The sequence below is a fragment of the Vulpes vulpes genome, chromosome 13 (assembly GCF_048418805.1).
Source record: "Vulpes vulpes isolate BD-2025 chromosome 13, VulVul3, whole genome shotgun sequence".
Classification (NCBI taxonomy): Eukaryota; Metazoa; Chordata; class Mammalia; order Carnivora; family Canidae; genus Vulpes; species Vulpes vulpes.
The window spans coordinates 4,309,420-4,336,175 of record NC_132792.1 but is presented as its reverse complement, the minus strand read 5'-3'; positions in this window follow the sequence as shown (position 1 = coordinate 4,336,175).

Sequence of the window (26,756 nt, the reverse complement as noted above, 5' to 3'; positions counted from 1 at the left end):
GAAGATTAAAAAAAAAAAAAACTTCTTCCCTCTTCCTTTACCCTACACACTTCCTTTGCTACAACACACTCACAACACTTCTGACACCAGATGAGTGGGTTTATTCCCTACACCAAGCAATTCTCTGCAACACCACCTGGGTACCCTACAATTCAATTCAATTCTGACACTAACCTGGCACTAATCCAGGAGTCTAAGAATCGCCTCCTTATAACAAAAGACATTTATATTACCCACAAAATTCTAAGAATTTTAGGAGCCCATGCCAGGAACTGGGAGCAGAGACTGACCTATGGATTTTCTACCATTTCCCAATACCAATCCTCATCTCAGTTGAGGATTTGTGTGTCCATGCATTTATGTGTCCACTTGTGTATCATCCATCCCTTCACTCATTCTATAGCACCTTTTTACATTGTGGGAACAGTGCTATCTGTAACCAACCAGGCATACAAATGGAATGGACCATGCTACAGTTTTTCTCTTGAAATAAATTGCTACAGCTTCCGGGCCACATTATCTCATTTAGAGACCTATGGACCCATGGAAGTGTCAAATGAGAGAGCACAGTGGCTGGTGAATTGTAGCAAATTTTATTAGTCACTGGATCCACCATGTGCCAGTGGAGTCATGTCCCAGCCTTAATGATCCAGAGATATTTTCACAAGACTGTTAAGATCCTAAATTATAGTAGTTTCTAAACCTTCCCACTAGTCACCTCCTTTCCCTTATGTGCCCTGTTAGCCATGCCCATCCATATCCATGTAATGGGAGAGAGAGGGTTGTGAGGGTATAGGGTGAGGCAGCTCACTGAGGCAGCCTCTCACCTGGGAGGCCTCGCTCTGTCCTTGGGGAAACCAAACAAGCCAGATTGAGATACATGTTGTTCTCTGACTAGTTTCAAATATGTGTGTTTGATTCTGCCCAGATTTTGTTTCTAGATGGGAATAAGGAGTGTAGCTACCTTTCACTATTAACAGTCACATCCTTGTTCACTGTCGACCCATAACTGAGCCTGAATCCAGAGATCTGAACAGAAGAGTTCGCAGTCAGTGTGCTGTGAAGGAAAAGAAAGAAAGGAAGGAAAACAGCCAGAATCCAGATTTAGCATTCGGCAGATGTTACCTTACTGCTCATTCACACTGAGATAATAGAAGGTCCTATAATGAGGATGATGTTTTGCACATATGAAATCCACCCATTGTAACTGACTCCTAAGCCAGGCTCCTATGCAGTTTCTCACCTCCCTGGCCGAGCTCTCAGCTTCCTATCTAGAGCATACTTTGTGACCTAGAACAGAGGTCATGCAGAAGCTTTGAGGTTGGAAGCTGAGTTTTTTACTTGCTAGCTATTTTGTAAAAACAGAACAACAACAAATAAGAACAAAAACAAACCAGTCACGTTGGGAGAGGAAAGGACTTTCAAATTTCCCGTAGTTCTGTTTTCAACATTCAGAATGAGTCATAAAATTGATTAAATGACATTAAAATAAGTTTTTATGTGCTTGTTTTTTGTAGATTTTTGGTGTTTTTTGTTTTGTTTTGTTTGGGGTGTGTTTGTCTCCACTTACTGATGAGGATACAACAGAGTCGATTAAAATAGAATATTGATTGAAGGTATCATTTACATCAAGAATAAATATTGCTTTGTGAAGTGTGCATATGAGAAACAGGAGGTGACAAGCAGTGCAAAGGCTCAGGGCAGGAGGAGACCAGGGGTGCTGCTAAGGATGATGGCAAGACCAAGACTGAGGTCCCTAGAAGGAGAAGTCCAGCAGAGTGCTCCCCCACACACCTATACCAATTTTCTCAACCGTTGCATCAAACCAGAGGCAGGCACCTCCCAGGGAATTGAATAGCCAGGTTTAGTGAGGCAGAGTGGAGGGGCCTTGGTTTTTCACTACCAGAATGTGGCCAATAGCCTATTTTCTCCTCTGTCCTGTGGAAAGGTGTAGAATTAAGGAGACAGTGCTGAGGGGACCAGAGCGCTGCAGATGTTGCCAAAGACTGTGGAGCAAAGCTCCTTGCCTGACAGCCATGCAGTCCTCATAGTCAGGACTGTGGGTTGGGATGGAGTGCACTCAACACATGTTATGGGGGATTTTCTCCTCCCCCTTTTCCAAGCTGTAGGATCACACCAGAAGTGATCTCACCAGTAGACCTTGTCAGCAAACAGCAGCAGAATGCCCCACAGAAGGCACACTTCACTGTTCTTCCATCCACTGAGCAGCCCACAAAAAGAAGCTCCCTTGAAGTAAAGACCAAGGAGGATGCATGCTGCTTCCTGTACTGAAGGACCCCAACTCTCTCTCCACCACAAGATCCTGTAACTCACACCTTCTCTCAAGCACTCATGTACCATTTGGGGGTGGGGTACTGGCAGGTGGAGCTCTGAATGGTAGCGTATCTAAATGGATACCATCACCTAAAACACTGACCCAGGTTTGTTTTCCTGCTCACCGTGCTTCCCTCACACTACCGTTTCAAGAAAATCTGATTTATCAGCATAGAATCCCATTCAAAACTGTATCAGACCCAGGGACTCATTTTATTATGGAGAGACAACAATAAATATGATCATAATATGATCCAAGACACTGGAAAATGGCCAGATGAAATAGAGGACATTCAACTTTGGGCTGGTGTACTCCATGAAGTTGTATATGCATACCAGTGGCATATATTTGATGCCTCAAAAGCTGGAATCCATGCATCTGTATTCCATGTGGTCAGAGTAGATTGGCTCCTCTCAACGAACTACCAATATATCTCATTTATGGAACTTGTGCTTCCCAGCCTTGAAACTTGGACCTACTGAGTAGAACTTAGGTCTTAGTCCCAAGAAGAGGCTGTTTCCGTAAGACAAGGGTTGGTGTAAGAGAACCACCAAACTGAAAACTGCCAATCCCATTCTGGCATTTAGGGTATGCAAAAAGTCCAGCAGACCCTTTTTTAACAGGGTCACTGACCCTAATGACTTTAATTCTCTAAGATTGTTGCTTAACTAGGCGGAGAGGAAAGAGTGTGCCTGGAACCAGGAAGCCTACTGGAGTAGCTGCCTTCTGTCATCACTGAAGACACACATAAATGGGCAATTACAGCAACCATGGCTCTCCATGAGATGCTAATCACAGCCTCAGACAACCAGACTCAGAGTTGCCCCACTACCTGCACCCCATGATAGCTGAGGTGCTGGCTAAGGAAATCCAGAATGGTGTTTGGCAGAAATGTTGAGTAACAATCTTGGGCTTGGGAACAGAGGCGAGAATTTGGGGGGCTGTTTGTTCTACTTTACCTAAATTGAGTCTTTTATAGAGGTTGAGGCTGGTCACCACATGGAAGGTGATTTCTCAAGCTGAAGGAGACATAATAAATCTCAGCAGTGGAAAAAAGGGATTGTACCTCATGCTTCCTGCCTCACGCTTCCCGGTTAACATGACAGAGCTTCAGAGGCCCCTGGTTTCTCTCATTTCTCCTTTTTCCAGCAGTATCATAGTCTGTACTGAGAAGATGAGGAGGCTGTCTGTTGCCTCTGGCCTCACAGAGTGCCCCAAATTTGCTAAATGCCCATCTGTAGACCCTCAGAACCCAAGGCCTTCCCTTTGTCCTTCTTGTTGTTGGGGAGCCAGAACAGGCCCAGCTGGGATGCAAGTTTAAATTTTTGTTTCAGGGATCCCTGGGTGGCTCAGCGGTTTAGCGCCTGCCTTTGGCCCAGGGTGTGATCCTGGAGTCCCGGGATCAAGTCCTACATCGGGCTCCCTGCATGGAGCTTGCTTCTCCCTCTGCCTGTGTCTCTCTCTCTCTCTCTCTGTCTCTCTCATGAATAATAAATAAATAATCTTAAAAAAAGTTTTTGTTTCAGAAAATAGAAAATAGGGGAAGAATTCTAATCAGAGGCAATGGAGGAGACCCAAGAAGCCTAAGGGCAGACTAGTTCACTGGTGAAACGGCAAAATATTAAAATGTTTGAGCCCAACAACTGAATTCAGGGAGCAGAAACAGACATTCTGGTAAACGGCATTAATCCTGGAGGTCAGATCTGGGCAGAAATGTAATCTAAATGGAAATAGGTCAAGTCAAGGAAAACACAAATGCCAAAGAAATTGTAATAACAGAGTACATTAGCCAAATGTATATGTGTGTATCTATATCTATCTATTATCTATTATCTATCATCAATCAATCAATCTATCAATCATCTATCATCTATCTATCATCTTTGTGTAGTATAGCAGAACACTGAGAATCTCAGTAGCTTACAATAACACGTGTTTTTGTTGCTCGACAGGGGCAAGGCTGATCTCATCTGGGTCCAGTGAACTCGTCTATAGGCTACAGGTGAGATCTGGCTTGCTCTGCCCATTTGCTTCCAAGGTCTAGTCCGCAGACTCAGTGGACACCTAGAGTTTGTGCTTCTTTTGGAGGATTACAGCCACGCAAGGGGACACATGAAACCACATACATGTTTAGCCTCTCTACCCATGTCATATCCCTTCACATTCCATTATCCAAGGCAAGTCATGGCCAAATACAAAGTCAGTGGGTTAGGGAGGTACACTCCACCCCAGCTGGTGAGGGAAAGGAGGAAGTATTTGCTGCAGAGCAGTCCCTCACCAGTGAGTAAACGGTGGCGTTCCTGAGTAGTCCTTAAGAAAAGATGGACACACGGTATCTGTGTTTGTGTGCCTGGCTCACACGACCACGGCAGAGCTAGAGCAAACCTGAGGTTTGCCCACACAGCAGCTTAGTTTTGTCACTGAGTGAATCAAACATTCTGCGACTCTTCTCAACTATACTAATGAGCGCACATGAGGATGCCAGTGAGTTAACTTATACGGAGTTGGCTATTTTTGCTAAGTAACCTAGACATTTGTTTTAATTGATCAGGACCTTTTCTTCTTAAAAGCAAATCTATTTGGATGTCAGGTTAATATCTTCAGGTTTGGTGAGTGTGAATTCAGGGAAGAACTCAGGATGGTGTCTCTCCTGGAATTCACCTGTGGATCCCTAATACAGGGAGGCACCATCCCCGGAATGGGCAGGCTGTTGCGCATCTCCTGTTCTAGCACCAAAAAACACAATGCCAACTGGGTTTTGTCATTTAGATTCATGTTGACCGCCCTGCCCCTGATTGAAACAATATTCCTTTGTATATATAAAACAACTCATTAGGATGGAGATTGCCATACTCCCAACCTGAAGGCTATTTTGTCTATTTTTAAGTAAGCTGTCTATATATCAGGACATTCATATGAGTTGCTTTCATTTGTCAAGCTGAATTATAAAGGTGTTCATTTTCACCATCTCCTGTGGCCATGCATATGTATGTAATGGCCCACATGCCTTATGTATTCCTGGTCATTGAATTTCAAATATTCTCATTGTTCTATTGCGTATGCCTATATTGAGTTTGGTAAATATGGCTACTCAACATGTAAAGATAACTTCTTTTGAGAAGTGAGTTTATTTCCTCAATTCTGACTTTTTAGGATCATCATTAAAACACTAGTTGACATCTGGCTTCAAGCTACTGTTTCACATTATGTTACAAACAAGTTTTGGGCATTTGAAAAAGTTTAATCAGTATTTTGACTATCTGATATCTCATCTGTAAATTGGGGGGCAAAGAACCAGGTTTGCTTGCTTTATGGAAATACTGAAAAGGAAATTAGATAATGTATGAAACACAATTCCTTTGGTCCATGGGAGGGGCTCAAAAAATAGTCGATGAATCCAGTTAAGATTCTGAAAAAACTCTATGAAGTTTTAAGCGATACATATTATGAAGTAAAATTATTAAGTTCTTTTTGGCATTGATTGTTGCTGTTGTTTTACATGTTCCTTGTGCTTTCTGTTTTAATGTTTTAGAGGCCTTTTTGTCAGGATAGCAAATCAGGTTACATCTCCTTCTCTAGCCTTTGTTTTCTGGACCTATTGTCCCCATATACAGAAAAATCTTGATTGATTTGTTCCTATTGTTCCATTTGTCAACAGATGACAACTCAAGTCAGCAAACAATAAGAAAAGAAACTATCAAAAACAATTGAACAATAGACCCGATTTTAATTTTACTGCAAAATCTCCCAAAGGAAGATAGCAACAAAAATGCCACTCTAGGCATCAGCAATGTGCATTTTTCTACTTTGTTCTTCTCTTGTGAGCCTCCCTGGTTCATTTTAATCCTGACAATTCTCTATAATGGTCATTAAATTTCAAAGTACTGCACAATTAAAGATTAGTTAACTATTAGACCATATAATGCCACTCTGATTTATGCAAGCTTCATTAAAATCTTTTTCAGCTTAAGATCTGAGGGGGATAGGAAATGCATCAGATTTAAGAATTCAAATCAATTTAATGAGACTTTTCCTTTGTTGAATTCCAGCTAGGTGCTTGTGTGGTGTTAGAGAATGTAAAGAATTATAAATGGTTGGTAATGATGGAAAAAAAAAAGATAATTTGGTATTTACGCAAGAGAAAAGAGTTTAAATGTATAGTGAAAACTAAATTTTTTTTTTTTGATATTAGCATAGTGGTAAAATGCAAAGGATTTTGATTCAGACTAAACTGGGCAAGTTACACAATCTTTCTAAATCCCATTCCTGTTAACTGTGTATTAGTTTTCTCTTCATGTGTAGCAAATTATAACAAACTTAGCAACTCAAAGCAATGCCCATTTATTAAATTCCAGTTCTGTAGGTGAGGCAGTGGGATTAGTTCACCTGGACTCTGTTTAGAGCCTTTGCAAAGCCTGAAACAGGTGTGGGATGGTCAAGCTCTTATCTGGAAGATCTGAAAAAAAATTCACTTTCAGTCTTCTTCAGGGAGGTGACAAAATCCAGTTCCTTGTGCTTGGAGCACTGAGATCTGTCTCCTGAAGGTACTTGGGTTAACTGAGAGTCCCCTTCTTCTCCTAATGATCATTCCTTCTCACGTAGTCCTCTCCATCTTCCAACCAACCATGCATACCCAGCCCTTTTCATGCTTCAAATCTGATTTCCCTTTGCACCTTCCTCTTATACTGCATCCAGAGAAAATTCCTTGCTTTTAGGGGCTCATGTAATTAAGTTAAAAAATCAACAAGTAAATATATATCTAATATATATATATATATTATATATATTTGATATTAGACTTTTGGAGAAATCCAAGATATGTGAGGGAATCCTTTTAATTCATTTAAAAATCCTACAAGGCATGTTCTCTGACCTCTAATGGAAGGAAACTAAAATCAATAATAGAAAGAGAGCTGAAAAAGATCTGTTTGGAAAATTAACAGTATATTTAAGAATAACACATGAGTCAAAGAAGAACTCACATCAGAAATTAGAAAATAATTTTAATTGAGAAAAGTGAAACTTTAAGAAAGGAAAATTTGTTGAAATTAGCTAAAGCAGTGCTTAGAAGGAGGTTTATAGCATTAAATGTTTCATTTAAAAAATAATTAATTTAAAAAATAATAGTCAGAAATTAATTCCTCAATTTCCACCTTAAAAAAAAGGGGTTGGGGGCAGCCCCAATGGCTCAGTGGTTTAGCGCCACCTGCAGCTGGCATGTAATCCTGGGGACCCGGGATGGAGCCCCATGCCAGGCTCCCTGCATGGAACCTGCTTCTCCCTCTGCCTGTGTCTCTGCCTCTCACTCTCTCTGTGTCTCTCGTGAATAAAAAACAAAAAACAAAAAACAAAACAAAACAAAACAACAAAAAACCCTGAAGAGAGGAAGAACAAATTAAACTCAAACAAGCAGAGGAAATGAAATAATAAAGATAAAATCAAATTAAAATGAAATTAAGGACAGCAAAACTAATGGAAAAATCAATTTATGAAACAAAAAACAAAATTTACTAAAAAGATCAATGAAACTGATAAATATATAACCAATTTACCCAAGGAGAAAATGAGAGATGTCACATTGCTAGTATCAGAAATGCAAGAGAGATTACCACCAATGCAAAAACATATTACAAGGTAATATGGACCAGCAAAATGATCGATGCCACAAAACTCTACACCTTAGATGAAATGGACCACTCATTTATTAGACACAAACTAACAAAATTCAATGAAGTGAAAATTGATGACCTAACTATTCCTATAACTTTTGAAGAAATGGAATACTTTCCAAAAAAGAAAAAGACTGGCTCAAATATCTTCACCAAAAAATTCTACCAAACTCTTGAAGAGATAAATTACCCATTTTATACAAACTGTTCCACGACAATAGGAGAGAAGGAAACATTTTGGAGAACATTTCTTGAGGCAAATATTATCCCCAAACCAGACAAAGACATCAGAAGGAATGAAAATTATGGGATGATATGTCCTGTTCATATGAACAAAAAGTATCTTTACAAAATATTGGAAAATGGAATTCAGAATGAATTAAATGAAAATACAATGTAACCAATTTGGGGCACAAAAATCTGAGAACTAAAAAGAGTTTATGAAGATTACAGGACACAAAATCAATATACCAAAAAATCCATTGTATTTCTGTACACTAGTAATGAAAACTGAAAACTGGTAAAAACACAAAAACATAAAACCCTTGAAAGTAAATTCAACGTAGGTGCAAGATTTGTATACAAAGCAGTCATGAGAGAATTGAAAGGAGGCTAAATTAATAGAGAAATATACACTGCCGCATTGAATTTGAAGACTATACTGGTTAAGATGTCAATTTCAATAAATTCATCTATAGAGGAAACATAATCCTAGAGAAAATATTGGCAAGACTTTTGGAGAAATCAACAAGCAAATTCTGAATTTATTTTGAAAAGCAAAAAACAAAGATAGGAGAAATAATTTGGAAGAGAACAAAACTAGAGGACTTAAAGTACCTGCTTTCAAAATACTGTAGTCTTAAGCTACAGTAAGCTGGACAGTCTTCTATTGGCAAAAAGCACAGACACATAAATCAATGGAACATAATAAAGAGCTCAGAAATAGATCCACACACATACGATCAATTGATTCTCAACAAGATGCAAAGGCCAGTCGGTAGAGAAAGGATTGCATTTTTAACAAATGGTATTGGCCGAATTGGTCATCCACATGCAAAACAATAAATCTTGACCCATAGCTCAATTTATTAAAAAAGGTAGATGATACTTACATGCAATTACACAACCTTGTGTTGAATCTCCCAAAAGTAGAGCCTAGCCAAATATTCAAGGGCAAGTATTATAGTGAAGTGTGGTGAGAGGTGGTGAAGCAGTATGGGGAAGAATCAGACAATTGGGGCACATTTTCCCTGTAAGGTCTCGACTCAGACCCATCCTTCAGGGATGTCTGGATTGTACATTTTACCACAGGGACGGCCCTGACTTGAGGCAAGAGAGATGGGTGTTTTATAATCACACACTGCTGGTGGCGTGCATAGGAACATAAATGCCAAGGTATTTCTGGCTCTTCATGCAGGCAAAGCAGCTTTGGTAGTCCTGGGCTACTTGTCTAAATAAAATCTCATATGGGAGATTTAATAGCAAAGCACACAGTGGCTAGGAGTGGATACACGGCATGAGTTAAAGGATACAAGGGGATCTGCGTTGACCACAGTTCCAGACCACTCGCTACGTATACATGATATAGAGATAAAGATACTCACTAATGATAAGGATTCACAGTCTAGAAGAGGGATACACAACACCTAAAATGAAAGGTGAGATCCAGTTCCAGATCTAGTATGGGAAGTACTTGGCAGTTACAACTCCCGTCCCCATGACAACAGAATCTTAAAGATACTGAAAATCACTACCTGTCTTAGACCTATCAGGGACTGAACTTGTTGACAAATTGCCACTGTGAAATCTGGAAAGAGAAGTGAATGCAGAGAGTTACAACTCAGATTTGCTTAATCAGAGCAGAAGCCACTGCAGCTAAAACTGATAGGAACACTTAGGTGGCAATTTTGATAAATTCCTCGGTCTAAAAAAAAAAAAAAATCCTGAGTCTAGAAAAAAAAAATGATAAACTTCTAGGCAGGTTAACCAGGAAAAAAAGAAAAAAATACAAATCACTAGTATTAGAACTTTTAAAAAGCATCCATCACCACTGACCCTATGGACATCAAAAAGGAAAAGAATACCATAAGCAATCCTATGCATACAAATTTTATGCCTTAGACGAAATGGGGCCAATTCTTTGAGAGATATAAATAACCAAAGCTTACACAAGGGAAAATAGATAATATTAATAGTCCTATATCTATTAAATAAATTGAATCAATAATGAATAACCTTTCAAACAAAACAAAACAAAACAAAACACCAGGCCCAGATGATTTCAGTCGTGAGTTTTACCACACACTTAAGAAGAAATTGTATTAATTATTCACAAACTCTTCCAGATAATAGAAGGCAAGGGAATATTTCCTAATTTATTCAATGACACTAGCAGCACTCTAAAACCAAAACCAGATAAAGACATCACAAGAAAGGAAAACCATAGACAAATATCTCTATTTGTTAGATGCAAATGTCCTTTGCAAAAATTAGCAAATGCAGTCCAACAGTTTTCAAAAAGGACTAAACACCACGGCCAAATTGGGTATAAAACCCAAGGTGTTATGTACTGTAGTTGAGCTCCTCAGGGTTCTACGAGAGCTTCTGTGAGGATAATGTGCAGATTATGTGTAAGTCAGGGAAGACTTCCGGGAGGAAAGGACGTGCCCCAAGTTAGTGAGGTTAAAGTGGTTGAGTGGGTAAGAACACCCACTTTGCAATCATCATGCCTGGGTTTGAGCGATAGCTCACCACTTGCTCCCTGCATGACGGTGGCGAATTATTTGAAATTTCTGTTACCTTGAGTTTCCTCTTCAGAGAAAAGGAAATTTCTCCTAGTGCTTTGATGTACGTTAACGTATGTAAACCACTCAGAACACTGGCACATAGTTAGCTCTTACTCTTGTCTTGCTACTAACATTATTATTAATCTAGAACTAGAAAATATATTGGCAGATATGGGGAGCGTATCCTAAAGGCAACTCAGAGACACCGGAATATTTTAAATAAGGAAGTTTGCTCGGTGATATTTCCATTTTAGGAATAAACATGATCCCTCTAGCAGCAGTGTGGAGTAGCAAGATGAATTACAGAGAGGAGTTTAGAGTCTTTAGTGGTTGCCATCCAGGACAGAAAGAATGAAGGCAGGTGCCAACGCCACGCCTTCCGAGAGGGGTCGGAGTGGGGAGACAGCTATGAGGGATGTTTAGGAGGGAGAATCGGCAGGACCTGGCACCTGATTTAGTGTGGAGATTGTGGGAGAAACGCTGCCCTGGGAAGCAGTAAATAATCTCCGAAGAATGAACACGCCTACAAGACAATTCTTTATTGCTGCAAACATCGCTCTGGAGTAACAGCTTTGTAAATCACTGGAGTGAGTGTCTTCAGGAATGTGAAGAATTGGAACATGAGCAGTAAACCTCAGTGATCCCTGACATAAGCAACAGAAATCTCAGTGAGGAAGAGACTTGGAATGTAACCGAAGGCTGGCCGGGAAGGCACAGAAGAGGAGAAGAAGGGACAGGATGGTTTCTAACTAGACACATGATGGAACTGGAGGGTGTAATGCTGAGTGAAATAAGTCAATCGGAGAAGGACAAACATTATATGGTCTCATGCATTTGGGGAATATAAAAATTAGTGAAAGGGAATAAAGGGGAAAGGAGAAAAATGAGTGGGAAATATCAGAAAGGGAGGCAGAACATGAGAGACTCCTAACTCTGGGAAACGAACTAGGGGGGATGGAAGGGGAGGAGGGCGGGGGGTGGGGGTGACTGGGTGACGGGCACTGAGGGGGGCACTTGATGGGATGAGCACTGGGTGTTATTCTATATGTTGGCAAATTGAACACCAATAAACAATAAATTTTTTTAAAAAAGAAAAACTTAAAAGAAAATAGCCACATGATCTTGAATCCCAGCCACCTACAAACACATAGAGATCATGACAATGCTCCTTTGTCCTGAACACATGGGCTCATCAGCCAGGATGGAGTTTCACTGGAGGAAATCCTAGACACACACACACACACACACACACACACACACTCACAGGTGTACACACCTGTTAGTTTCTCTAATTCCCACTGTAGGCTTGAGGATCTCCCTAAAACATCCAGGCGCTGCTTCACTTCCTATCTTTCTGACATATACAGTGACTGATCTGAAACAAATCATTTCGTCCAGTGTTCCCATTTTGCAGGTGAGAAAAGTTGTGGGTCTAGACACAGTTACGGGTATTCGGAGGTAGAAGGGGGACAGAGCCACCAGGCCGCCTTGTGCGGAAAGCTCCCTTCTGCGTGGCTCTGCTGCATTCCCCTCCCTCTGCTGCTTTGCTCGCCTCCCTTCTGCCCCTCCCTGCCACCCTTCCTCAAAACATCTGATAACTACTCCAAGATGGAAGAAGTTTCTCCACGTGTAAGTTTTCCTGAGGTTCATTTTGACGGGATGCTTTTCTCATCTCGCCGTCGTAAGACGAAATATGAATAAAGATCCTTCAAACATGAATGGCAGACCTGTGCCCCCTCGGCCCCCCACACCCCAAGTAGATAAATGTCTCGGTCATGTGATGATCTCCCATGTGTCCCCTGGGAATCCACTTAGGCTTTTTGATTTTCCACTTTAAAACATCTTGTTCGGGTCGCATTAACTATGTCTATTCCTTCATAGCCATCTGATTAACTCTTCTTTCCCAAAATTAAGTCTGTTTATTTGTAATTCTTTTGTGAGTTCTGTTACCTCATTTCTGTGTTTTTTTATAAATTCTGATCCACTTTTTCCAGTCATGTCTTGCATGAATTTCTTGATGTCTTTTAGCCGGCTTTGAGGTGGTGTGTTATAGTTTGGATCCCCTGGCGTGTTTTCGTGGTGTCCTGCATCTTGTTCTGCTTCTTTTTCTCATGATGACTTGTAGGGAGATTGATCACCGTGCTGTTCTGGTGCTCATTTTGAAGTAAATGTAGTTCTTCTGTGGTTTAAAAGTTCAGATAGCTACCCTGATTCCCCAAACCTCACTCTGTGTGGTTATCTTGTAGGGTTAAAAAACATGGCAATTGTTTTCTGGTCTTCCAGGGAGATCTTTGATTTTATGGCTTCCCCTTTGTAAAATCCTAAACTTCTGAGCATGGAGTAAATGGTTTTAATGAAAGTATTTCCCTACATCCTCTCTCCTGCCCCACCTCTCACCACCACTCACTCTGGATGTTCTCAGGTTAGTTGCCTGGGAATGTTTACTTAGTCCTCTTCTGATTACACCACTCACCCTACTGTCCCTACATCTTTGGATGCATCTGCCTGCCTCGAATGCCCTCTTTCTCTGTGTGTGTAGTAAGATCACATTTCATTTTTTTTAATAAATTTATTTTTTATTGGTGTTCAATTTGTCAATATACAGAATAGCACCCAGTGCTCATCCCGTCAAGTGTCCCCCTCAGTGCCCGCCACCCAGTCACCCCCACCCCCACCCTCCTCCCCTTCCACCACCCCTAGTTCGTTTCCCAGAGTTAGGAGTCTTTCATGTTCTGTCTCCCTTTCTGATATTTCCCACTCATTTTTTCTCCTTTCCCCTTTATTCCCTTTCACTGTTTTTTATATTCCCCAAATGAATGAGAACACACACTGTTTGTCCTTCTCTGATTAACTTATTTCATTGACTTATTGCACTCAGCATAATACCCTCCAGTTCCATCCATGTCAAAGCAAATGGTGGGTATTTGTCGTTTCTAATGGCTGAGGAATATTCCATGGTATACATAGACCACAGCTTCTTTATCCATTCATCTTTCGATGGACACCGAGGCTCCTTCCTCAGTTTGGCTATTGTGCACATTGCTGCTAGAAACATCGGGGTGCAGGTGTCCCGGCATTTCACTGCATCTGTATCTTTGGGGTAAATCCCCAGCAGTGCAATGGCTGGGTCGTAGGGCAGGTCTATTTTTTACCTCTTTGAGGAACCTCCACACAGTTTTCCAGAGCGGCTGCACCAGTTCACATTCCCACCAACAGTGTAAGAGGGTTCCCCTTTCTCCACATCCTCTCCAACATTTGTGGTTTCCTGCCTTGTTAATTTTCCCCATTCTCGCTGGTGTGAGGTGGTATCTCATTGTGGCTTTGATTTGTATTTCCCTGATGGCAAGTGATGCGGAGCATTTTCTCATGTGCATGTTGGCCATGTCCATGTCTTCCTCTGTGAGATTTCTCTTCATGTCTTTTGCCCATTTCATGATTGGATTGTTTCTTTGTTGTTGAGTTTAATAAGGTCTTTATAGATCTTGGAAACTAGCCCTTTATCTGATATATCATTTGCAAATATCTCTTCCCATTCTGTAGGTTGTCCTTTAGTTTTGTTGACTGTATCCTTTGCTGTGCAAAAGCTTCTTATCTTGATGAAGTCCCAATAGTTCATTTTTGCTTTTGTTTCTCTTGCCTTCGTGGATGTATCTTGCAAGAAGTTACTGTGGCTGAGTTCAAAAAGGGTGTTGCCTGAGTTCTCCTCTAGGATTTTGATGGAATCTTGTCTCACATTTAGATCTTTCATCCATTTTGAGTTTATCTTTGTGTCTGGTGCAAGAGAGTGGTCTAGTTTCATTCTTCTGCATGTGGATGTCCAATTTTCCCAGCACCATTTATTGAAGAGACTGTCTTTTTTCCAGTGGATAATTTTTCCTCCTTTGTTGAATGTTAGTTGACCATAAAGTTGAGGGTCCACTTCTGGATTCTCTATTCTGTTCCATTGATTAATGTGTCTGTTTTTGTGCCTGTACATGCTGTCTTGATGACCACAGCTTTGTAGTACAACCTGAAATCTGGCATGAGATCACATTTCTTTGATAAGATCCAAATAAAAGGGTGTCATCTTTGGAAAACTCCTCTTCTGCCTTCACAGAGATTGCCCTTCTTGAAATAGCCAGCGCTTGCCTCTATCACCACTCAGACTGCCTACAGTCAACAATGGGCTTTGTCATTATTGAGCTTTGCCCTTGACTAGCTGTGTGAGTGTGTATGACTTACCTCTGTGAGCCTCATTTTACTCACTACTAAAGGGTTTAATAATAAACTATTCTCAGAAGTTTGAGGGAATGTTAAACAATATAACATTCATGGTCAATTTTTGTGAGGTCTTTGTTTGTTTTTAAGTCCCCCCATGTAGATCATAAAATTCTTTTTTCCCCTATATTTTATTTATTTATTCATGAGAGACACAGAGAGAGGCAGAGACATAGGCAGAGGGAGAAGCAGACCCCCCGCAGGGAGGATTGATATGGGATTTGATCCTGGATCCCAGAACTCTGGGATCATGCCCCGAGCCAAAGGCAGATGATGTCCACGCACTGAGCCACATAGGTGTCCCTAGATCATAAAATTCTTGGGTCAGAAGCCATGTCCTCTCTTCCATCCCATTTGGATCTCTCTCTCTTTCCATCCTCCTCATGCCCTCGCTTCTTCTCCTCTACTCTCACATATTTACTGGAAGCCTCGGCTAAGTGGCACATGGCAGGGACACAAAACACAGCTTCTCTGAGAAGCTAACTTCCTGAACTAACCATTACCCCCCGCCCTCCTCCCTGCCGACAGGGCACTAGAGAGTATGAAAGGCAATGCAGTGGGTGAGGAGCTGGAGCTCTTCTGGAGGAGCAGGTGCAGGGACGGGAAACAGACACACATCTGGACGGAGTGGAAACTGAAAGATGAGGAAGAGGGACATTCAGGAGGGGACACAGGCAGTACAGGACACACACAGTACACACTGTGCCTGCCGTTTGCCAAAGCTGGGAGCAGAAAGCACAGACGACTGGAGGACAGAGTGGAGAGTGAATCTGGCCCATCGTGAGTTCCTTGGATGCCATGCCTAGAACACTTGGATTATTTTGTTTTGGAATAACCAGAGGAGCATAAGCAATATATCCAATTTTTCCAGTTAGCTCTCGCTCTCCTGCTTCCCTATATGGGACTGTCGGGGACAGACAGAGAGACAGAGAGAGAGACATTGAATGAGGCAACTTGGCATTCAGAAAAGATCTTGGGCAGGCTTTCAGAGGAGGGGAGAGGAGAATTTGGACTGAGCTGTAGCAGGAGGGTGTTTGCTGAATATATGAGGCGTTAAATCAGTCATTAGTGCTGGGCTCAGCAGGCTCCTTCCTCCACAAGAGCCTGCCTTTCTCCTTTATGTGTCCCTCTCAGCCTTTGGATTAATGCCACCAAAGTGTCTTCTCACTCACTCCACCAGTGATGATGTAATTGCTTGCCTAAACTCAGACTTCACTATCTTCATTATCGTTGTGTTTTTGTTTTTTGTTTTTGTTCTTGTTTTTTTTTTTTCTTTTTTGATCTCTTGGGCTCCAACCATTTATTCAAGGGCTCCAAAGAATGGTTTGTTCTGCTTTCTGGTTTTATGTCTTTTTATTACACCCCAGTGCCATCTTAAAAACCCCTAGTCTTTAAAATTTCCAAAACAATCTGCAAATATTAGCTAACTCGATTTGCACCTCAGCCCTGGGAGGCTGGTCAGTGGGATTATTTCTGCTTTATATGCGGGAGCCCTGGATAGGAAAGGTTAAGGAATTTGCCTGAGTTTGCAAAATACAGCTGAAACTAAATGCATCATTCAAAGGAGGATCATTCCTGGCTGATCACCATCCTGTTTTTTGAGAAGCAGCTGGAGGAAGAGAGGAGGATGGAGGTGGTTCAGGGGAAGTCTGAGGACAGCTTCCATGCTTTGTCCAAATACTCCATGGACATCAGGCGGATTCCTCACTAGATGTAATTATCTGCTTACATGTCTCCCACCCATTGGGTGCTCCTTGATGGCAGGAATGGATAGACACATACCCACCTTTATAATTAGCACCATATCTGATGCACAGTATGTGTTTAGTAATAACATGTGTGTCTGAAATACAGAAAGTACCAGAGATATAGATTTCTTCCCCTCCTTGGCTAGAGCATCATGAGTAGCATTAGAGAGACTGTCATTTCTACTTCATTTGTGGGTTTTGGAGCCAGCCTAATCCACGTCTTGCCTACATCCGTGCCCTTGTAATCTGGGACAGATCACTTAGCCTTACTAACCTTATTTTCCTCCTTTGTGAAACAAAAGAAAACAACAACAATAACAATACTTCTTCATGGACTTGCTGTAATGAGAACAAAACTGTCATGAGGTAAGCGCACTTCTGCCTCCCACGTTGAACACACGTACCCATCAAAGTATCAATATTTTATGCCCCCTCATTGGCCAAGTGCAAAGTTATCAAATGTTGGACGCAAAGTACATACACGCAAAGTACATACACTTTAGGTGGAACTTACTGCTTCCACCTGAAGATCAGAAGTAACTGAGTACTAAGTTCTGCTAAGGTAAACCATTTGAAGAACTTCCTGGGACTAAGCCAGATGGTTTCGACTAGTGGGAGTCATCTGTATAAATACTAAATCATATGTAGAATTTAGGAAACTAATCAGAAGATCATAGGGGAAGGGAGCGGAAAATAAAATAAGATGAAGGCAGAGAGGGAGACAAACCACAAGAGACTCAACACTAGGAAACAAACTGAGGGTCACTGGAGGGGAGGTGGGTAAGGGGATGGGGTTGCTGCGGGATGGGCATGAAGGGAGGCACGTGATGGGATGAGCACTGGGTGTTATATGCAACTGATGAATCACTGAATTCTACCTCTAAAGCTAATGATACGTATATGTTAATTGAATTTAAATTAAAAAAAAGATATAAATAAAAATACTAAGTACTTTTGATTAGGTGACTGCTTTTTGTTGCCAGAAAAATTCTGAGGATAAGATATGCCTCAACCAAACTTTAGGACAGCTGTATGTAACAGCAGTTTGTCAGTACCTCGCATGGGACTCTGCAACCATTGGTGCTCATTAAATGTTTACAGACCTCATGGATAATTTGTTTGGCACTGGTTTTCACTAATAGCCATGGAGAATAATATAAGATAAAAAAAATACACTCAGTACGTGATATGGGAATGGAAAGAGTTTTTACATTATATTCCTACTTTCTGAAATCTGAAGATAGAGTGAATTTGTTAGGTTCACAGATATACAAGTTAGTATAGCGATCTGAAAATTACTTTGATTACATCAAAAACCCATTGTACCTATTCTCTGATTCTAAAATATATTGCCTATTTTGAAATCTTCAAGATTAAAAATGTCACATTGATTCTCAAACTCACCAGATGTGGAATACACTATCTTGTTTTTAATTTAATTTTTATTTTTAAAATTTTTTTTGTGGCACCATTTCCCCTAACGTGCCATATTGCATTCCCTCGATGGGTTTTTGAAGATACTAAGACTTTAGTTCAAGTGTATTTTGAGACACCTGTAACACTCCTTAGAGAACGGACAGGACCACGCCCAGAATTAATAACCAGAATTGCAAATCACTCACACTGGAGCTTTAACAATGAAAGAGAAAAAAAATGAAGTGGGAAGTATAGAACAAAGTATATCCCTAGTACCTATATTCTACGCTGTCACTTTGATAATTCTGATTCAGACTTCTGATGCATCAGGACAAGAAGGCATATGAGACAGAGTTTTAAAGGAAACATCTATAGTGTGTTTCCCAGAAGTAGATTATGCATGCAGTATGCAAATTACCTCTTGAATTTCTTGCTGAAGCTGGAACACAAAACACCAAAGGCCATTCTCTGGATTACCTCATCCTTAAATAAGAAGGAGAAAAAGGAAGCTGAACACACACAGCAAAGAGGACACTGAAATCTTTGCTAAAAGGGTCATTTATGTGGGTGTGTTATATTGAAATCACAAAGCTTTTTACATCCTAAATTTGAGTACCATGACAAGATTTTTCATTGGAAGGGAGATAGTTTATCTCTTAGATGGTTTCATCTGATTCTTGGTTTTGAAAACTAAGAAGGGAGCCCATGAAGCTTTTAGAGTTGCTTGTATTTTGGAGGTACACCGACACCAGGGAGAGCCTTGTTTTGGCTACATGTTTTGACCATGATATTACAATCCAAATAAGCAGCGTTTCCATAAGTAGTATCAAATGTATAAAAAGAAAAATTCATTCTTTCTTATCCCATCTATTTATAGTCTAAAGGCTCCAACTTCAAGATTTCTTTTTTCCCCTCTCTGCTATTATTAACCTGTATATCCTCCATTGTGGCAAACACATTTTAATTACATTTTCTGCTTGATGAATTTCCAATTCCCTGTCTTTTATTCTAGGTAACCCTGAACTTAGAAAAGGGACTGAATAATTGAAAAATCTCAAATGTTTAGTAATTTGGAGGGACAATGAAAATGGGATGGTTTCTTTAAACATCTAAAGCCTTACTATTTACCAATCATCACTGTAACAACTGGTGTTTCACTGGACCTCCAAACATCCAAAGACGATCCTGGCTTTCAGAGGGGACACATCCAAAGCTTTAGCACATTAATTTGATTTAGATTTGTATTTTGCTCCTTGGGGAAAGAGAGGCCGTGTTCTTTCCTGCTCAGTTAGATTAAAATGGCACCGTTGTCCTATTGTATGTATGTCCTATTGCATGTCCAACTTGGCCCGGGTTGAGTTCTGTTATGGAGGTGGATGGTGGGTTTGTGCCATAAGCTAGATTCTGTGTTAGCCTCTACTGAAATGGACATGGCCTCTGATATTGAGACCGTATAGCTTGCTTGGGAAATGGCTTTCCATGCAGGAAGGGGTTTATGATAAACATGATATCTTACTCCTGTACTGTGTTCTTCATAAACCTCTTCCTGCCTCTATATATGTGGTGAAATAGAGCTACAACAGCACCCGGAGGGGCCTTAGCTGAGGGAAAGAGGGGTAGACTTCTGGTGATGGGATGTTCCCCTACCTCAGGTGCCTTCTTTTGACTGTTCATCATGGTGATAAAATTTGCCTGTCTTCTGTTTGTCTTCTGTTTGAGTCTCGCAGGATACAAGGGCTGATAGGGAATTAGGAGGGATATATTCCTTACGATGACTATTCAAGGTACTTGTAGATCTGGCAACTGGGGTTCTCCCTCTGGGCCCCCAAACATGGGAGTGTCCCATTCCCTCCTTTGGCGGCTGTACTCCACCCTACAGGGCACAGAGTCTATGGAGCCACCGCTGTACCTACTGAGACTTAGTTCTTTCTTTTAAACCGCTGTGTGGGGACTCAGGCCTCGGAAATCCCTATCAGTTTCCTGCCTAATGCCAGGCCTATATGAGTCACTTTCTAACATAACAGCCTTCCTTCCAAAGGTGAACTCTTCCACAGGTACATATGCTTTTCAGTTTTAGGGGTAGAAAAAAGTATGTGCTCTCAGGGGTTAGACGGCTGTGAGTGGGGCTCAAGTTGGATGGGTAGGCAGTTTGTCAACAGGTGTGCCCAGTGGGCACCTCTTAGGGTAGGGTGGGGGGATGATTCAAGGAGAAGGCACTAGGCTGAAGCCTCCCTTGGAGCTCTTGCCCCATGCCCTGTGAGTGTCAGAGCTGGGCCTGAGGCTGTGACCTAACTTATACAAGAGAGGGAAAAAAGGAGGTTATAAAAGTTGCATGGAATAAGGCCCAGAACACTGGCAATAACAACAGTTGGCACTTACATATCAACTTGCTGTGGACCAGGCTCTGTTCTAAGCCCATTATAGGTATGACTCCATCTAACCCTTACAATTAGACTCTGATGAGCATGAAGTCCCTTCTATTTTGCAAATGGTAGCACGGCTTTTGAGTCCTACAATATTATAAATTTGGGCACGATTAAACACCCCATTTTATAAATGAAGACACGAGGGCACAGAGACAAAGCAAGTCACCCACAGACACCCGGTAAGATTTGTTCCAAGGCCATCCACCTACAAGTCTGCGTTGAACCATTTCACCGCTCTGTAAAAAGAGAATGCACGCAGAAGACCACTGTGGGAATAGTTGATTCACCGCCTTCTGCATCATGTTTTCAGGATCCAGGACTTTAAGTGTCAAGACCTAGAAGTGAGGAAGCACAGGGACCATTGGCAGAAGGACACCTTGTGACCTCTGACTGAAAACCCTCAGTGAAAACCCTCAGTGCTTCCCTGCTGTTTCTCAGGTAGATGGAATCCCAAACACTTAAGCTGACTCATAAAATGCTCTTACACTGGATGGTCTGTTTCACTTTGGGAAATTCAGCTCATTCCTTATCAGCCTCCTTGGTGTCCATGCTCCAGCCCGTTTTGCTACTTCAACTCCTACACACAGTAACACCCTACACAGGGTAACACCTCTCTTCTTACCCGGCTCTGCTCCCAGGTCCTCTTCCCCCTCCCCCAGTTAAATCCTACCCATTATCCAATTTTCAGCTCCACGTTGCTTTCCTCCAAGGGGCTACTTCCACCAACACCTCCCTTGTACTATGTATTTGTTAGCGCCCTGCAATGTTCCATATTGCAGCACCTATCCAACCTGGTTGGCATGCCTGTCCATCATCTGTGTCCCCCATGAAATTCAGAAGAGGAATTGTGTGGTTTTCCATTGAGTTCTCCAGAGCCAAGCACAGAGCCTGCAAAATTCAGAGTTGAACAAAACAAAACAAAACAAAACAACAGCAACAACAACAACAACAACAACAAAAACCCAACACACACCCCCACACAACAAACAAACAAAACCCCTGAAAACACTAGTTGTTTAGTGACTAGGTTAATAAAATATCAACAGCTTTCAAATCATTAGCTATAATGTTTTTTAAGATTTTATTTATTTATTCATGAGAGACACAGAGAGAGAGGCAGAGACACAGGCAGAGGGAGAAGCAGGCTCCATGAAGGGAGCCTGATGTGGGACTTGATGCCCAGACTCCAGGATGCTCTGGGCTGAAGGAAGACGCTTAACTGCTGAGCCACCCAGGCATCCCTCATTAGCTATAATTTTAGGAATAATTAGGGTCATATGTTTATTTTCCTTTCTACTCTCTTGTCAATTTGCAATGGTAGGGAGTATGGCGACAAGAGGAAGAAGAAAAATTAATAGGAAAATGTGACTGCTTCTTTACATTGAGAGGAAAGAAAGTATAGAACTTAAAAATTCAGGTTTGGATTTAACAAATTCCAACTTGTTCAGATTTTTTTGAAACCATATGCTTATCACCATATTTTTCCTGCCTCTCCCTCCCATCTTCTATTTCAATTTTAACAGGCACATGCAATTCACATCTAATTTTAGGTGTGGGCACAAGAAGTTCAACATGTTTTGCAAAAACAATCAAATGTAGAAGAAATGAAGTTTAATGCATCTCACCAATTTTTCGCATAAAACTGCATATCCATGAGACATCATGAAAAAAAGAATAGAAAACTCAACAAAAGAAAACACACATGGTCTGGGTTGGACTGAATGTAACTAGAACAAAACCAGCTCCAATTTTTTCAGAAAAGGTCCCTAAATAACCCTAACTTCATTCCCAGTTTATAGGAAGCTGAAGTGAAATTACATGCAATACTAAAGAAGGTGGATGGAAACCGTGCCAAAAATGTAAAAGTGTTTCTAAATATTTACATTTGCTTAGAGTTTCCCAAAGAAATCACTGATTTAAGGATTAGTAAATGAATGAGCACTTTTAATAACAATGCAGTAACAACACAAAGACAAACTATTCTAGAGACAGCTGCCTCCATTCTGAAAAGCATGTGGTGTGTACACATTTGGCTTCAAGGATAAAAAGAAATTCTTGGTGAAAAAAAAAAAAACCAGCCCAGGGGAAAAAAAAGAGCAGTGAGACATGGGGACTGGTCGTGGGAATAGAAAGGGGAAGGTTGATGATTTCTCCTGTAATTGTGATACCACAAGATATGGGGACCATGGAAGCCATCCTCCACCCAGACTTATAAGTTTGGGTTATTCCTCTCATTTCTCTATAAAGTTTGTATATAATATTGTAAAGCCCTAAAAACTAGTCTCAGACATATAATAAATAAGCTGTACTGCTATTATCTATTTCCTAAGTGTGCTATGTTATGAGGAAGTTATAATGGAGAATAATAAAAACTGAAAAATACATAGGAAGGGGCGATGTCATAGAGGTGGGAGCCCAAACCCTCCTCAGGATGATTAAGGCCATTGGGGCATCTGTAAAGTGGGGCAGTCTCGTGGCATGATCTGTATGATCCTGTTCAGATTCACTTGTCATAAACAAGCATTGAATGGGTGCCTCCTTCCAGAACACATTGTTCTGGGCACTGATACACATTCTAGGTGCTAGTGGCAAGAAGATAACCAATCATAAGTAAGTAAGTAAATAAATAAATAAGATGGGCATTAATATTTATAATAAAAATATAACATGGTCATGCAACAGAGATGATAGGAAGAGGGTAGATCAATAAGAGGAATCTCAAGGAGGATTAACATTTGAAAAATAGCTACATGCTACCTAGGATCCAGCTGTATTGGGGAAGAACAGTGTAAAAAAGAAAGAGTATCATGTGAAAGAGTCTCCTAGACCAAAAAGAAGAGTTTTCAACAAAGAAAAAAGTCAGAAGGGCAAATACAGCCTGATCCCAGTTATATGAGGTATCTACAGTAGTCAAACGCATGGAAGCAGAGAACAGAATGATGGTTGCCAGGAGTCAGGGGAGAGGGGGAAATGGGGAAATGGTTTTCAATTTATATAAAGTTTCTGTTATGCAAAATTAATTCCAGTACAGCTCTGCTGTACAACATAGTATCTGGGTTAACAATACGGTATTTTGCACTTTAAAATATGTTAATAGGATTGTTCTCAAGTTATATGTGCTTCCCAAAACACACATGCATACACACACACACACACACACACACACACACACAAGAATGTGAGAAAAGTTGTGGATATAATGGATATGTTTAGTACTTTGGTTGCAGTGATGGTATCATGAGTATATAATACAGATGTGGAAACTCTTCAAGGGGTATATATTAAATGTGAGCAATTACTTTTATATCAGTTATACCTCAAAAAGAAAAAAGAAAGAAAAAAGGAAGGAAGGAAGGAAGGAAGGAAGGAAGGAAGGAAGGAAGGAAGGCCAGCCAGTAGCATATAATGAATGGAGGAGCAAATGCTAGGAAGTAGGTTTGGCAAGATGCAAAGGACCATGCTGTGTAGATTCTTTCAAGTCAGGGTGGGTAAAATAGATTTACACTTCCTATTAGTAGAAACTGCTGGAGGGTTTCACATTGGCAAATATTAATTTGACTCACGTTATTAAAATCCCATTCTGGCTGCTGTGTGGGAAATAGACTCTAGAGAGGCAAGAACCAAAGCTGGCAGGCCAGGGAGGGGGCGATTTTAGCAGCCAGATGGGGACCATGAGTGGGGACACAGAGGAAGAAGTGGAAATGGAGCCTCATCAGATGTGGGAAATATTCTGCACATAGAGAAGATCAGAATTGTCCATTGATTGGAGGTGGATGTGGATCGGGGTAAATATAAATCTGTATGCAAATGCGTTTGCTTGTGTAAGAACATGTATGAACACGAATGTGTGGTTTTTCCTTTCTCTGAATTAAAAGGATGAAATATAAGCAACTAGGTTATTCAAGTTGATGCATCTCAGTTAAAGGATTTTTTTCATGAGAACCAGCTAAAATGACTCCTCTCTGTATTGCCTCATTCTCAGGGCACGTGATCTCCCTGGACGGCCCAGTGGGTAAGGGTACAATGGTGTTGGCTCCAAGCTTCAGCTATCGTACCCAAGAATATCTGCCCAAATCCCATGCTAATATCTCTAAAGAGCCACCATTCACCATCCCAGACAATGAACAGCAAAGACATTTAGTTCTCAAGAAATAATGAGCTACCACAAATTATTGTATAAGGATATCGTATGTGGAAATAGTCGTTTGGGATAGTAATTCTAAATAGGGCGTGCAGAAAGAATCTGAGACAGGAGGCAAGAGGGAAGAAGATTGGTTTGAAGTTTTCAGAACAAAGAGATGAGATGGTGATATAAGACGTGTGGGTTGCCATGGGAATCAAGGAAATTAAATGAATATAACGGTGCAGAACAAATATTAGTTAAGCACACACTATGTATGAAGCATTCAGCTAAGCACAAGAGCCCTTTAGGGAGGGATTTCAAACCCACTGAAATGGAGTCTGAGAGGTTAAGCAGCTTCCTCCAAGTCACAGGACTAGGAGTGGGTCTAGCCAGGCTCCCCATGGATCCACGGAGGCATGCGTGCGCTTGTCTTACTGTACAATACTGTCTCCTGGTGGTGTCTTCGACCTTCCACGTCAAATCCATTCACATTCTGTTGGTGATTGATTCTGTCTTCATTCACTTGACTTTGCCATTGGCATTGCCCTAATTCAGATCCCTGTCATCTCTCTCCTGGTGCAGTAGACTTCTGACTCCATTTCCTAAAACCTAAGAAATGAGAGGACCTGAACACTCAGGTTTAAACAATGAAGGTGGAGTTTTGGTATTTTGAACTTGAGCATGTGAGGCGTGTTTGTGCCTTCCAAGGCATTCAGTGTGGCCCTCACATGGCTACTTAAAGGTATATTTTGCATACAGCTGGGTTAGGAATCTGGTAGCACTTTTGTATATTTGAGCCAAGAAGGCAACTGTTCTGATAAACTTTACACTCTATAAACATTGGCAGAAACAGGAAAATCAGAAAGTGCTTGAAATTTTGCCAGACACACCATTAACTTGTTCACTTACTAGGGGTTGTAGGGAACAATTGGTTGAACTCGTCTTTAATCAAATAAATCATGTCATACTTATGCTTTGCTGGTGTCTATATTATTGTTTGTCTAAATGGTCAAAAAAGTGGTTATAGCTGGATTTAGGGAAGTTCTGGTTTCTGTACTTCTCCAGAGAGCAGGGCAATGCTTTGGTGGGGCTGTTTGGGAGGCAGGGAGCTCTGATGAGTGTCAATCCAAATAAATCTCTCTAATGCTAAGCAAATGAACGGATGAGTCATGTGGCTGACTCAGAGCTCCTGCAGTAATTGGGACACTCTCAAGTTTCCTGAAGTATTTTTCTCAGGTTGTTCCAAGCCTCCAATTCAGTCATCATCACGCTTTATTTTCATAGTGTCAGTTGGATGACACCTTCATTAAAGCCATTATGACTTTAATACTGATGATCATTCTGGAAACTGACAGCTTCGTGACATTAGGAGAAGATGGACCATTGCTAATTTATATGCTTTGGTGTTCTGTCAAAATGGAAGTCTTCCCAATCCATCTGCCCCTGACCATTCCTGGCATCCAGTTCTTTGACATGAGCAATACTACAGCTAGTCGAGAGGTAGAACCTCAGATTCACTTTGCTCTTTATCTTCCCTCCTTTTGCATCCACCGTTTGCCACTTTCTATTATTTCTCACTTAGAGAGATCTCTTACATAATCTCCTTCTCCAATTTCCTGTCCACTCACTTAGTGAGCAGGGATCAAACTCTGCCTAAGGAGACTTGGTACCCTCAGCTGTCCTATGTTTTTAAAGTCATCTTTCAAAGTCATGCTATTTACAAACACAAGGAAATAAATAACTTTAAAGGCACCACAAACAGTAACAGCACTAGAGTCTATGAGAGTATGAGACTGGACTTGAAGTAGAGATACAGAGATAAAATTAGAAGTGTAGGAACACCTCAAAGTGGGTGTGCATATGTATGTATTTGTTATTTTTTTATTGTTTTCTATGATAAAGGACATTAAGTCAAATCTAAGGGATGGATCAGATGTATCAATAAAAAATGCTAAGGAAACTGGTTAATTATTGGGAAAAATCTGGTACTTCATTC